This window comes from Panthera pardus, unplaced genomic scaffold (genome assembly GCF_024362965.1).
Source record: "Panthera pardus isolate Hobbes unplaced genomic scaffold, ASM2436296v1 HiC_scaffold_27, whole genome shotgun sequence".
Classification (NCBI taxonomy): Eukaryota; Metazoa; Chordata; class Mammalia; order Carnivora; family Felidae; genus Panthera; species Panthera pardus.
Genome location: NW_026526843.1, coordinates 61,942,722 through 61,955,073, shown reverse-complemented (window position 1 = coordinate 61,955,073; position 12,352 = coordinate 61,942,722).

The window sequence follows — 12,352 nt, the reverse complement described above, 5'->3', positions numbered from 1 at the left end:
CATACACTTAAATGTGGGTGGGAGAGTAAATACGCTTAAACTTAAACAACCATCAACAACTTAATAAGGACTGTCATATGTAGATGATAATATATATGAATCTAATGTTAACCAGAAATCAAAAGCCAGTAACAGATAAGCAAAGGATTAAAGAGAAGAAACGTTAGACATCACACACACACAAAAACAGGAAACCATGAATACTGAGATACCACCTTACACCAGTCAGAGTGGCTAAAATGAATAAGTCAGCAGACTATAGATGCTGGAGAGGATGTGGAGAAACGGGACCCCTCTTGTACTGTTGGTGGGGATGCACAATGGTGCAGCTGCTCTGGAAAACAGTGCATAGGTTCCGCAAAAGATTAAAAATAGATCTACCCTATGACCCAGCAAAAGCACTGCTAGGAATTTACCCAAGGGATACAGGAGTGCTGATGCACAGGGGCACTTGTACCGCAAGTTTATAGGAGCATTTTCAACAATAGCCAAATTATGGAAAGAGCCTAAATGCCCATCAACTGATGAATGGATAAAGAAATTGTGGGAAGACAGGGAAGATGGTGGCCTAGGAGGACGCTGGGCTCACTGCGCGTCCTGCTGATCATTTAGATTCCACCTACACCTGCCTAAATAACCCAGAAAACCGCCAGAGGATTAGCAGAATGGAGTCTCCAGAGCCAAGCGCAGACGAGAGGCCCACGGAAGAGGGTAGGAAGGGGGGCGAGGCGGTGCAATCTCCACCGACTAGCAGGAGGGAGACGGGGCGGAGGAGTGGCTCCCGGCCAAGCAGAGCCCCCGAGTCTGGCCGGCAAAAGCTGAGGGGCCGGTCGGACTGTGTTCCGACAGCAAGTGCGACTTAGCGTCTGGGAGGTTATAAGTTAACAGCTCTGCTCTGAAAGTGGGAAGGCTGGAGGACAAAGGAAGGGAGAGCTGCTGACCCCCGGAAAACAGAGCTCAGTTTGGTGGGGAACAAAAGTGCTCGCCAGTGCCATCTCCCCCGCCCATCCCCCAGCCAAAATCGCAAAAGGAACCAGTTCCTGCCAGGGAACTTGCTCTCTCTGCGCAAACACCCAACTCTGTGCTCCTGCGGAGCCAAACCTCCGGCAGCGGATCTGACTCCCTCGCTGCCACAGGGCCCCTCCTGAAGAGGATCACCTGAGAGAAGCAAGCTAAGCCTGCCCCTCCTGCCCCCGTGCACCTTGCCTACCCACCCCAGCTAATACGCCAGATCCCCAGCAACACAAGCCTGGCAGTGTGCAAGTAGCCCAGACGGACCACGCCACCCCACAGTGAATCCCGCCCCTAGGAGAGGGGAAGAGAAGGCACACTCCAGTCTGACTGTGGCCCCAGCAGTGGGCTGGGGGCAGACATCAGGTCTGACTGTGGCCCCACCCACCAACTCATGTTATACACCACAGCACAGGGGAAGTGCCCTGCAGGTCCTCACCACTCCAGGGACTATCCAAAATGACCAAAGGGAAGAATTCCCCTCAGAAGAAACTCCAGGAAATAACAACAGCTAATGAACTGATCAAAAAGGATTTAAATAATATAACAGAAAGTGAATTTAGAATAATAGTCATAAAATTAATCGCTGGGCTTGAAAACAGTATACAGGACAGCAGAGAATCTCTTGCTACAGAGATCAAGGGACTAAGGAACAGTCACGAGGAGCTGAAAAGTGCTTTAAACGAAATGCAAAACAAAATGGAAACGACAGCTCAGATTGAAGAGGCAGAGGAGAGAATAGGTGAACTAGAAGATAAAGTTATGGAAAAAGAGGAAGCTGAGAGAAAGAGAGATAAAAAAATCCAGGAGTATGAGGGGAAAATTAGAGAACTAAGTGATACACTATAAAGAAATAATATACGCATAATTGGTATCCCAGAGGAGGAAGAGAGAGGGAAAGGTGCTGAAGGGGTACTTGAAGAAATTATAGCTGAGAACTTCCCTGAACTGGGGAAGGAAAAAGGCATTGAAATCCAAGAGGCACAGAGAACTCCCTTCAGACGTAACTTGAATCGATCTTCTGCACGACATATCATAGTGAAACTGGCAAAATACAAGGATAAAGAGAAAATTCTGAAAGCAGCAAGGGATAAACGTGCCCTCACATATAAAGGGAGACCTATGAGACTCGTGACTGATCTCTCTTTTGAAACTTGGCAGGCCAGAAAGGATTGGCACGAGATCTTCAGTGTGCTAAACAGAAACAATATGCAGCCGAGAATCCTTTATCCAGCAAGTCTGTCATTTAGAATAGAAAGAGAGATAAAGGTCTTCCCAAACAAACAAAAACTGAAGGAATTTGTCACCACGAAACCAGCCCTACAAGAGATCCTAAGGGGGATCCTGTGAGACAAAGTACCAGAGACATCACTACAAGCATAAAATATACAGACATCACAATCACTCTAAACCCGTATCTTTCTATAATAACACTGAATGTAAATGCATTAAATGCGCCAACCAAAAGACATAGGGTATCAGAATGGAAAAAAAAACAAGACCCATCTATTTGCTGTCTAGGAGAGATTCATTTTAGATCTGAGGACACCTTTAGATTGAGAGTGAGGGGATGGAGAACTATTTATCATTCTACTGGAAGCCAAAAGAAAGCTGGAGTAGCCATACTTATATCAGACAAACTATACTTTAAATAAAAGGCTGTAACAAGAGATGAAGAAGGGCATTATATAATAATTACAGGGTCTATCCATCAGGAAGAGCTAACAATTATAAATGTCTATGCGCCGAATAAGGGAGCCCCCAAATATATAAAACAATTACTCATAAACATAAGCAACCTTATTGATAAGAATGTGGTAATTGCAGGGGACCTTAACACCCCACTTACAGAAATGGATAGATCATCTAGACACACGGTCAATAAAGAAACAAGGGCCCTGAATGATACATTGGACCAGATGGACTTGACAGATATATTTAGAACTCTGCATCCCAAAGCAACAGAATATACTTTCTCCTCGAGTGCACATGGAACATTCTCCAAGATAGATCATATACTGGGTCACAAAAACAGCCCTTCATAAGTTTACAAGAATTGAAATCATACCATGCATACTTAGACCACAATGCTATGAAGCTTGAAATAAACCACAGGAAAAAGTCTGGAAAACCTCCAAAAGCATGGAGGTTAAAGAACACACTACTAACGAATGAGTGGGTCAACCAGGCAATTAGAGAAGAAATTAAAAAATATAGGGAAACAAACGAAAATGAAAATACAACAATCCAAATGCTTTGGGACGCAGCGAAGGCAGTCCTGAGAGGAAAATACATTGCAATCCAGGCCTATCTCAAGAAACAAGAAAAATCCCAAATACAAAATCTAACAGCACACCTAAAGGAAATAGAAGCAGAACAGCAAAGGCAGCCTAAACCCAGCAGAAGAAGAGAAATAATAAAGATCAGAGCAGAAATAAACAATATAGAATCTAAAAAAACTGTAGAGCAGATCAACGAAACCAAGAGTTGATTTTTGAAAAAAAAAAAAACAAAATTGACAGACCTCTAGCTAGGCTTCTCAAAAAGAAAAGGGAGATGACCCAAATAGATAAAATCATGAATGAAAATGGAATTATTACAACCAATCCCTCAGAGATACAAACAATTATCAGGGAATACTATGAAAAATTATATGCCAACAAATTGGACAACCTGGAAGAAATGGACAAATTCCTAAACACCCACACTCTTCCAAAACTCAATCAGGAGGAAATAGAAAGCTTGAACAGACCCATAACCAGCGAAGAAATTGAATCGGTTATCAAAAATCTCCCAACAAATAAAGAGTCCAGGACCAGATGGCTTCCCAGGGGAGTTCTACCAGACGTTTAAAGCAGAGATAATACCTATCCTTCTCAAGCTATTCCAAGAAATAGAAAGGGAAGGAAAACTTCCAGACTCATTCTAGGAAGCCAGTATTGCTTTGATTCCTAAACCATACAGAGACCCAGTAAAAAAAGAGAACTATAGGCCAATATCCCTGATGAATATGGATGCAGTAATTCTCAATAAGATACTAGCAAATCGAATTAAACGGCATATAAAAAGAATTATTCACCATGATCAAGTGGGATTCATTCCCGGGATGCAGGGCTGGTTCAACATTTGCAAATCAATCAACGTAATACATCACATTAACAAAAAAAAAGAGAAGCACCATGTGATCCTGTCAATCGATGCAGAAAAGGCCTTTGACAAAATCCAGCACCCTTTCTTAATAAAAACCCTTCAGAAAGTCGGGATAGAAGGAACATACTTACACATCATAAAAGCCATTTATGAAAAGCCCACAGCTAACATCATCCTCAAAGGGGAAAAAAAGAGCTTTTTCCCTGAGATCAGGAACACGACAGGGATGCCCACTCTCACCGCTGTTGTTTAACATAGTGCTGGAAGTTCTAGCATCAGCAATCAGACAACAAAAGGAAATCAAAGGCATCAACATTGACAAAGATGAAGTCAAGCTTTCGCTTTTTGCAGATGACATGATATTATACATGGAAAATCCGATAGACTCCACCAAAAGTCTGCTAGAACTGATACATGAATTCAGCAAAGTTGCAGGATACAAAATCAATGTGCAGAAATCAGTTGCATTCTTATACACTAACAATGAAGCAACAGAAAGACAAATAAAGAAACTGATCCCATTCACAATTGCACCAAGAAGCACAAAATACCTAGGAATAAATCTAACCAAAGATGTAAAAGATCTGTATGCTGAAAACTATAGAAAGCTTATGAAGGTAATTGAAGAAGATTTAAAGAAATGGAAAGACATTCCCTGCTCATGGATTGGAAGAATAAATATTGTCAAAATGTCAATACTACCCAAAGCTATCTACACATTCAATGCAATCCCAATCAAAATTGCAGCAGCATTCTTCTCGAAACTTGAACCAGCCATCCTAAAATTCATATGGAACCACAAAAGGCCCCGAATAGCCAAAGTAATTTTGAAGAAGAAGACCAAAGCAGGAGGCATCACAATCCCAGACTTTAGCCTCTACTACAAAACTGTCATCATCAAGACAGCATGGTATTGGCACAAAAACAGACACATAGACCAATGGAATAGACTAGAAACCCCAGAACTAGACCCACAAACGTATGGCCAACTCATCTTTGACAAAGCAGGAAAGAGAATCCTATGGAAAAAAGACAGTCTCTTTAACAAATGGTGCTGGGAGAACTGGACAGTAACATGCAGAAGGTTGAAACTAGACCACTTGCTCACACCACTCACAAAAATAAACTCAAAATGGATAAAGGACCTGAATGTGAGACAGGAAACCATCAAAACCCTAGAAGAGAAAGCAGGAAAAGCCCTCTCTGACCTTAGCTGTAGCAATCTCTTACTCGACACATCCCCAAAGGCAAGGGAATTAAAAGCAAAAGTGAATTACTGGGACCTTATGAAGATAAAAAGCTTCTGCACAGCAAAGGAAACAACCAACAAAACTAAAAGGCAACCAACGGAATGGGAAAAGATATTTGCAAATGACATATCGGACAAAGGGCTAGTATCCAAAATCTATAAAGAGCTCCCCAAACTCCACACCCGAAAAACAAATAACCCAGTGAAGAAATGGGCAGAAAACATGAATAGACACTTCTCTAAAGACATCCGGATGGCCAACAGGCACATGAAAAGATGTTCAATGTAGCTCCTTATCAGGAAAACACAAATCAAAACCACACTCAGATATCACCTTACGCCAGTCAGAGTGGCCAAAATGAACAAATCAGGAGACTATAGATGCTGGAGAGGATGTGGAGAAATGGGAACCCTCTTGCACTGTTGGTGGGAATGCAAATTGGTGCAGCCGCTCTGGAAAGCAGTGTGGAGGTTCCTCAGAAAATTAAAAATAGACCTACCCTATGACCCAGCAATAGCACTGCTAGGAATTTATCCAAGGGATATAGGAGTACTGATGCATAGGGGCACTTGTACCCCAATGTTTATAGCAGCACTCTCAACAATAACCAAATTATGGAAAGAGCCTCAATGTCCATCAACTGATGAATGGATAAAGAAATTGTGGTTTATATACACAATGGAATACTACGTGAAAATGAGAAAAAACGAAATATGGCCTTTTGTAGCAACGTGGATGGAACTGGAGAGTGTGATGCTAAGTGAAATAAGCCATACAGAGAAAGACAGATACCATATGGTTTCACTCTTATGTGGATCCTGAGAAACGTAACAGAAGCCCATGGGGGAGGGGAAGGAAAAAAAAAAGAGGTTAGAGTGGGAGAGAGGCAAAGCATAAGAGACTGTTAAAAACTGAGAACAAACTGAGGGTTGATGGGGGGTGGGAGGGAGGGGAGGGTGGGTGATGGGTATTGAGGAGGGCACCTTTTGTGATGAGCACTGGGTGTTGTATGGAAACCAATTTGACAATAAATTTCATATATTAAAAAAAAAGAAATTGTGGTTTATATACACATGAGAATACTACGTGGCAATGAGAGAGAATGAAATATGGCCTTTTGTAGCAACATGAATGGAACTGGAGAGTGTTATGCTGAGTGAAGTAAGTCATACAGAGAAAGATAGATACCATATGTTTTCACTCTTATGTGGATCCTGAGAAACCTAACAGAAGACCACGGGGGAGGGGAAGGAAAAAAAATGTTAGAGAGGGAGGGAGCCAAAGCATAAGAGACTCTTAAAAACTGAGAACAAACTGAGGGTTGATGGGGGGTGGGAAGGAGGGGAGGGTAGGTGATGGGTATTGAGGAGGGCACCTGTTGGGATGAGCACTGGGTTTTGTATGGAAAACAATTTGACAATGATTTCATATTTTAAAAATAAATAAATAAAATAAAATGAGAAAAAAATCCAGCTGTGTAAAAAGTAAAGGAAGTAAAAGTCACTATTTGCAGATGACATGATTCAATATAAATAAGTCCTTTACAACTCCACCCACAAACTAGTAGAACTGAACAACAAATTCAGCAAAATTACAGGATACAGAATCAATGTACAGACATCTATTGCATTCCTATAGAGTAATAATGAGATAGCAGCAATAGAAACTAAGAAATCTATCCCATTTACAAATACACTAAAAATACTAAGATACCTAGGAATAAACCTAACCAAAGAAGTAAACGTCTTGTACTCTGAAAAGTATAAAACACTGATGAAAATTTTCAAGACACCAGAAAGAAATGGAAACAGATTCCATGCTCATGTTTTTTAAAGTTTATTTATTTACTTTGAGAGAGGAAGTGTGAATGGGGGAGGGGCAGAGAACAAGGAAGAGAATCCAGAGCAGGCTCTGCACTCCTAGCACAGCCTGACACGGGGCTTGATCTCATCAACTGTGAGATCATTACAGCCCAAATCAAGAATTGGACGCTTAACCTATTGAGCAACCAAGGCGCCCCTCTGCTCATGGTTGAAAGAACAAATATTGTTAAAATGTCTATACTACCCAAAGCAATATATACATTTGATGCAATCCCTATCAAAATACCAACATCATTTTTCACAGAATCCCAACAATCTAAAATTTTATGGGACCACAAAAGTCCTTGACTAGCCAAAGCAATCTTTAAAATAATAAAAAAATAATAATGTTTATTTATTTTTAAAATTTTTTTTAATATTTATTTATTTTTGGGAGACAGAGAAGGACAGAACATGACCAGGGGAGAGGCAGAGAGAGAGGGAGACACAGAACCCGAAGCAGGCTCCAGGCTCCAAGCTATCAGCACAGAGCCTGATGTGGGGCTCAAACCCACAAACCTTGAGATCATGACCTGCGCTGAAGCCAGACACTTAACCGACTGAGCCAACCAGGTGCCCCAATTGATTTTTGAGAGAGAGAGAGAGAGAGAGAGAGAGAGAGAGAGAGCGCAAGCAAGGGAGGGGCAGAGAGAGAGGGAGACACAGAATCTGGACAGACTCCAGGCTCTGAGATGTCAGCACAAAGCCTAAAGTGGGCCTCGAACTCATGAAAGGTGAGATCATGACCTGAACCGAAGTCAGATGCTCAAGCAGCTAAGCCACCCAGGAGCCCCTATAATTTTTAATGTTTATTTATTTTTGAGTGACACAGAGAGAGACTGTGTACAAGCAGGGGAAGTTCAGAGAGAGACAGAGACACAAAATTTACAGCAGGCTCCAGTTTCTGAGGTGTCAGCACAGAGCCCAATGTGGGGCTCAAACTCATGGACTGTGAGATCATGACCTCAGCTAAAGTTGGACCCTTAAACAACTGAACCACCCAGGGGCCCTGCCAAAGCAATCCTGAAAGAGAAAAACAAAACTGGAGGTATCACAATTACGAATTTCAAGTCACATTACAATTCAGTAGGAATGAAAACAGTATGGAACTGGCATAAAAATAGACATGTAGATCATTGGAATAGAAGAGAAAACCAGAAGTAAAGTCACAATTATGTGGTCAACCCAGAAGTAAAGCCACAAGTATGTGGTCAATTAATCATTGACAAGGGAGGAATGAATATACAATGGGGAAGAAAACAGTCTCTTTAACCAATGTTGTTTGGAAAACTGGACAGCTACATGCAAAAGAATGAAACTGGACAACTTTCTTACACCATACACAAAAAGAAATTCAAATGGATTGAAGACCTATATATGAGATATGAAACCATAAAAATCTTAGAAGAGAGCACAGCCAGTAACTTTTTTCACATCAGCCATAGCAACTTTCTTCTAAACATGTCTCATGAGGAAAAGGAAACAAAAGTAACAATAAACTTTTGGGACTTCATCAAAATTAAAAGCTTCTGCATATTAATGGAAACAATCAACAAAACTAAAAGACAAACTACATAATGGAAGAAGATATTTGCAAATGACATCTGATAAAGTATTAGTACCCAAAATATATAAAGAACTGATGCAACTCAATATCCCCCCAAAAAACAAATAATCTAATTAAAAATCAGCAGAAGACATGAACAGACCTTTTCCAAAGAAGACATCCAGATGGCTCACAGACACAATAAAAGATGCTCAACATCACTCACTATTAGGGATATGCAAATCAAAACTGCAGTGGAATATCAATTCACACTTGTCAGAATGTCTAAAATCAGCACAGGAAATATCAAACGTTGACAAGGAGGTGGAGAAAAGGGAACCCACTTGCTCTGTTGGTAAGAGTGCTAATTGGTGCAGTAATTATGGCAAAGAACATGGAAGTCCCCCCCAAAATAAAAAAAAATAGAAGTTCATGATGATACAGGATTTGTGCTGTTGGATATTTATCCAAAAATACAAAAACAATAATTCACATGGATACATGAACCCCTATGTTTATTGCAGCATTAATAATATATATATATTTATAATATATATATATATATATATATATATATATACACACACACATACACACACACACACATACACAGTGAAATATGTCTCAACCATAAAAAAAGGAGATCTTGCCATTTACAATAACGTGGATAGATTTAGAGATCAAAATGTTCAGCTAAATAAATCAGTCAGAAAAAGACCATACCAACAAAATAAATGACCAAAGATTGGGGGAAGGGAGATGAACCAAGATGCAGACTCTTAACTATGGAGAACAAATTGATGGTTACTAGAGGGGAGTGTGGTTTGCGGATGGGGCAATAAATGATGGGGATTGAGCTGTACACTTATCATGATAAAAAAAGAATGATTAAAAAAGAGACATCTGAAGAAAGAAAGAAAGAAAGAAAGAAAGAAAGAAAGAAAGAAAGAAAACAGGTTAGGCTAGCCTGCAGATTTGAGAATCAGAGTCTCTGGATGAGCTGATTGATAATAGTCTTCTACAGTATAAGTCCAGTCCATGAAGATTAGAAGGAGTGGCTTTTTTGTCTAACACACAAACAACAACACTGAGAATTGAGGAAAATGAAGAAACCAGGGAAATAATTTCCAAAGAATGAAATGGGAAATATATCCAGAAGATGATGCTAAAAGAACAGAAATCTATAATTTACCTGACAGAGAATTAAAAATAATAATCATAAAAATACTCACCAAGGTCAGGAGAGCAATAAATGAAAACGGTGAGAAATTCAACAATAGAAATCTTTTGAAAAAAACATAGAAATCATGAAACTGAAGAATATAATTGAATTGAAAAATTCACTAGAGAAATTCAAATGAAGACTAGCTCAAGCACAAGAAAGATCAGCAGACTATGAGATAAATCACTGGTAATTATTCAGTTGAGAAGGAAATAAAGAAAACAATAATGAAAAAATAAGAAAGCATAAGAGACTTGTGGGTCAAAACCAATTGGATAAGTATATGCACTATGGGAGTTTTAGCAGCACATAGAGAGATTAAGTCTCAGAAAATGTATTTAAATAAAACTCCTTATTGTGGGAAGAAAATGGACATCCACATCTGGGAAGCACAAAATATCCCAAATAATATGGAACTAAATAAATCCATACAGAGACAGTCAAATTTGTGAGAGTGAAACTAAAACCTTTTGAACAGAAGAAGAAAAAAGAAACTTATCACATACAAGTGTACCTCTATAAGATGACTACCAGATTTCCTAGCAGATATGCAGGGCGGAAGAAAACGGAATGATATAGTTAAATAGTTTTAAAAAGACCAGGGTAAGATGGTGGTGGAGTGGGAGGACCCTAGGTTTGCCTCATACCATGAATACAACTAGATAATTATCAAATCATCCTAAATATCCCAGAAATTGACCTGAAGACTGACAGAACAAATTCTACAACTAAAGGATGAGAAGAAGCTACATCGAAGAAGGTAGGAATCTTAAAGATGTGGTGTAGGGGAGAAATGGTTCCCAGCTTCTGCGGAAGGGAATGAGCCATAGTTAGAGAAGGGCAAGAGAGAGAGAGGAGCACACAAGGGAATGAACAAAGTTAACACCCAAAAGCCATTGGCATAGAAAACAACAGGGGCAGAATTTTGTGAGATCCTGCAATGAGTGGGCCATAAAGTCTGGAGTTTTAAAGATCAGTGGGCTTGGAGAGCACTACACTGCTGCTCCTGGAGAGAAAGTAGACAAAAAATTTGGGGCAGACAGTATAGAAAGAGATCTGAAGAGTGCCTGCAGCACACAATGAGGAGATTATTCACTCATTTCAGAACATGTCATTGAGAGGCAGCATTCATGGAGACACCTCTCGGGAACTAAGGAGCTGGCCAGCATTGTTGTCCTCCCCCACCCTTCAGCATAAACATAGAGACACCTGAGGGAAGCAGCATAGAACAGCCACAGTTCCATAAGTTGCTTACATTAAGCCCCAAACTCCTGTGCTCTAGTGGGACTGCCCTTCTCAGTCACATTTGCCTCAGTTCCAGCACAACAGACCCCTCACCCAGAACACCAACACAGACCCCTACTCACACCATATATCACTACCAGAGAGTTTTGCAGGGACTCAGTTCCAGTAGAGGTGGTGAAAAGTCTCATTTCAGAAGAGCACAACTAGTTAAATATCACACTAGGCCACTGATGAAACACCTCCCAAAGCAGGACAGGAGAGCCTTTGCAGATGACTGAATTGATGGATATAGCAACCAGAACACAACAGCATAGTACACACAACACACACTGGAAACAGTCCCTGAAGGGCAAGACCCTGGGCACTACATGACACATTCATAAAGTCACTGCTTTTAGGAGCAAGAGATATATCTGGCTTATCTAAACACACAGAATAAGAAAGAGACTTAGACAAAATGCCAATATGGAAGAATTTATCCCAAATGAAAGAAAAAGTTTGGCCATGGTGACAGATCTAAGTGAAAAAGATGTAAGTAACATGCCTGATGGAGAATTAAAAAAATCATAAGGGTACTCACTAGGCTTGAGATAAGAATGCAAGACATCAGTGAGACCCTTACTACAGAGATAAAAGTTTAAAAAATCAGAGATGAACAAGGCAATAAATGAGATTAGAAACACGATTGATACCATGAACAGCAGGCTTGAAGAAAAACAGGAAAGAATTAATGATCTAGAAGACAAAGTAATTGAAAGCAATAAAGCTGAACAAAACAGAGAAAGAAGAATTATGCAAAACGAGATCAGACTTAGGGAACTCAGTGACTTCATCAAACATAATAACATTCATATTATAGAGTGCCAGAAGAAGGGGAAAAAGGGAAAGAAAATTTGTTTTAAGAAATAATAGCTGAAAATGTTTCTAATCTGGAGAAGGAAACAGACATTTAGATCTAGGAAGAAGAGGAAGAGAGAACTCCCATCAAAATCAACAAAAGCAGACCCACACTAAAGTGTGTTGTAATTACATTTCCAAAATATAGTGATAAAGAAAAAAATCTTAA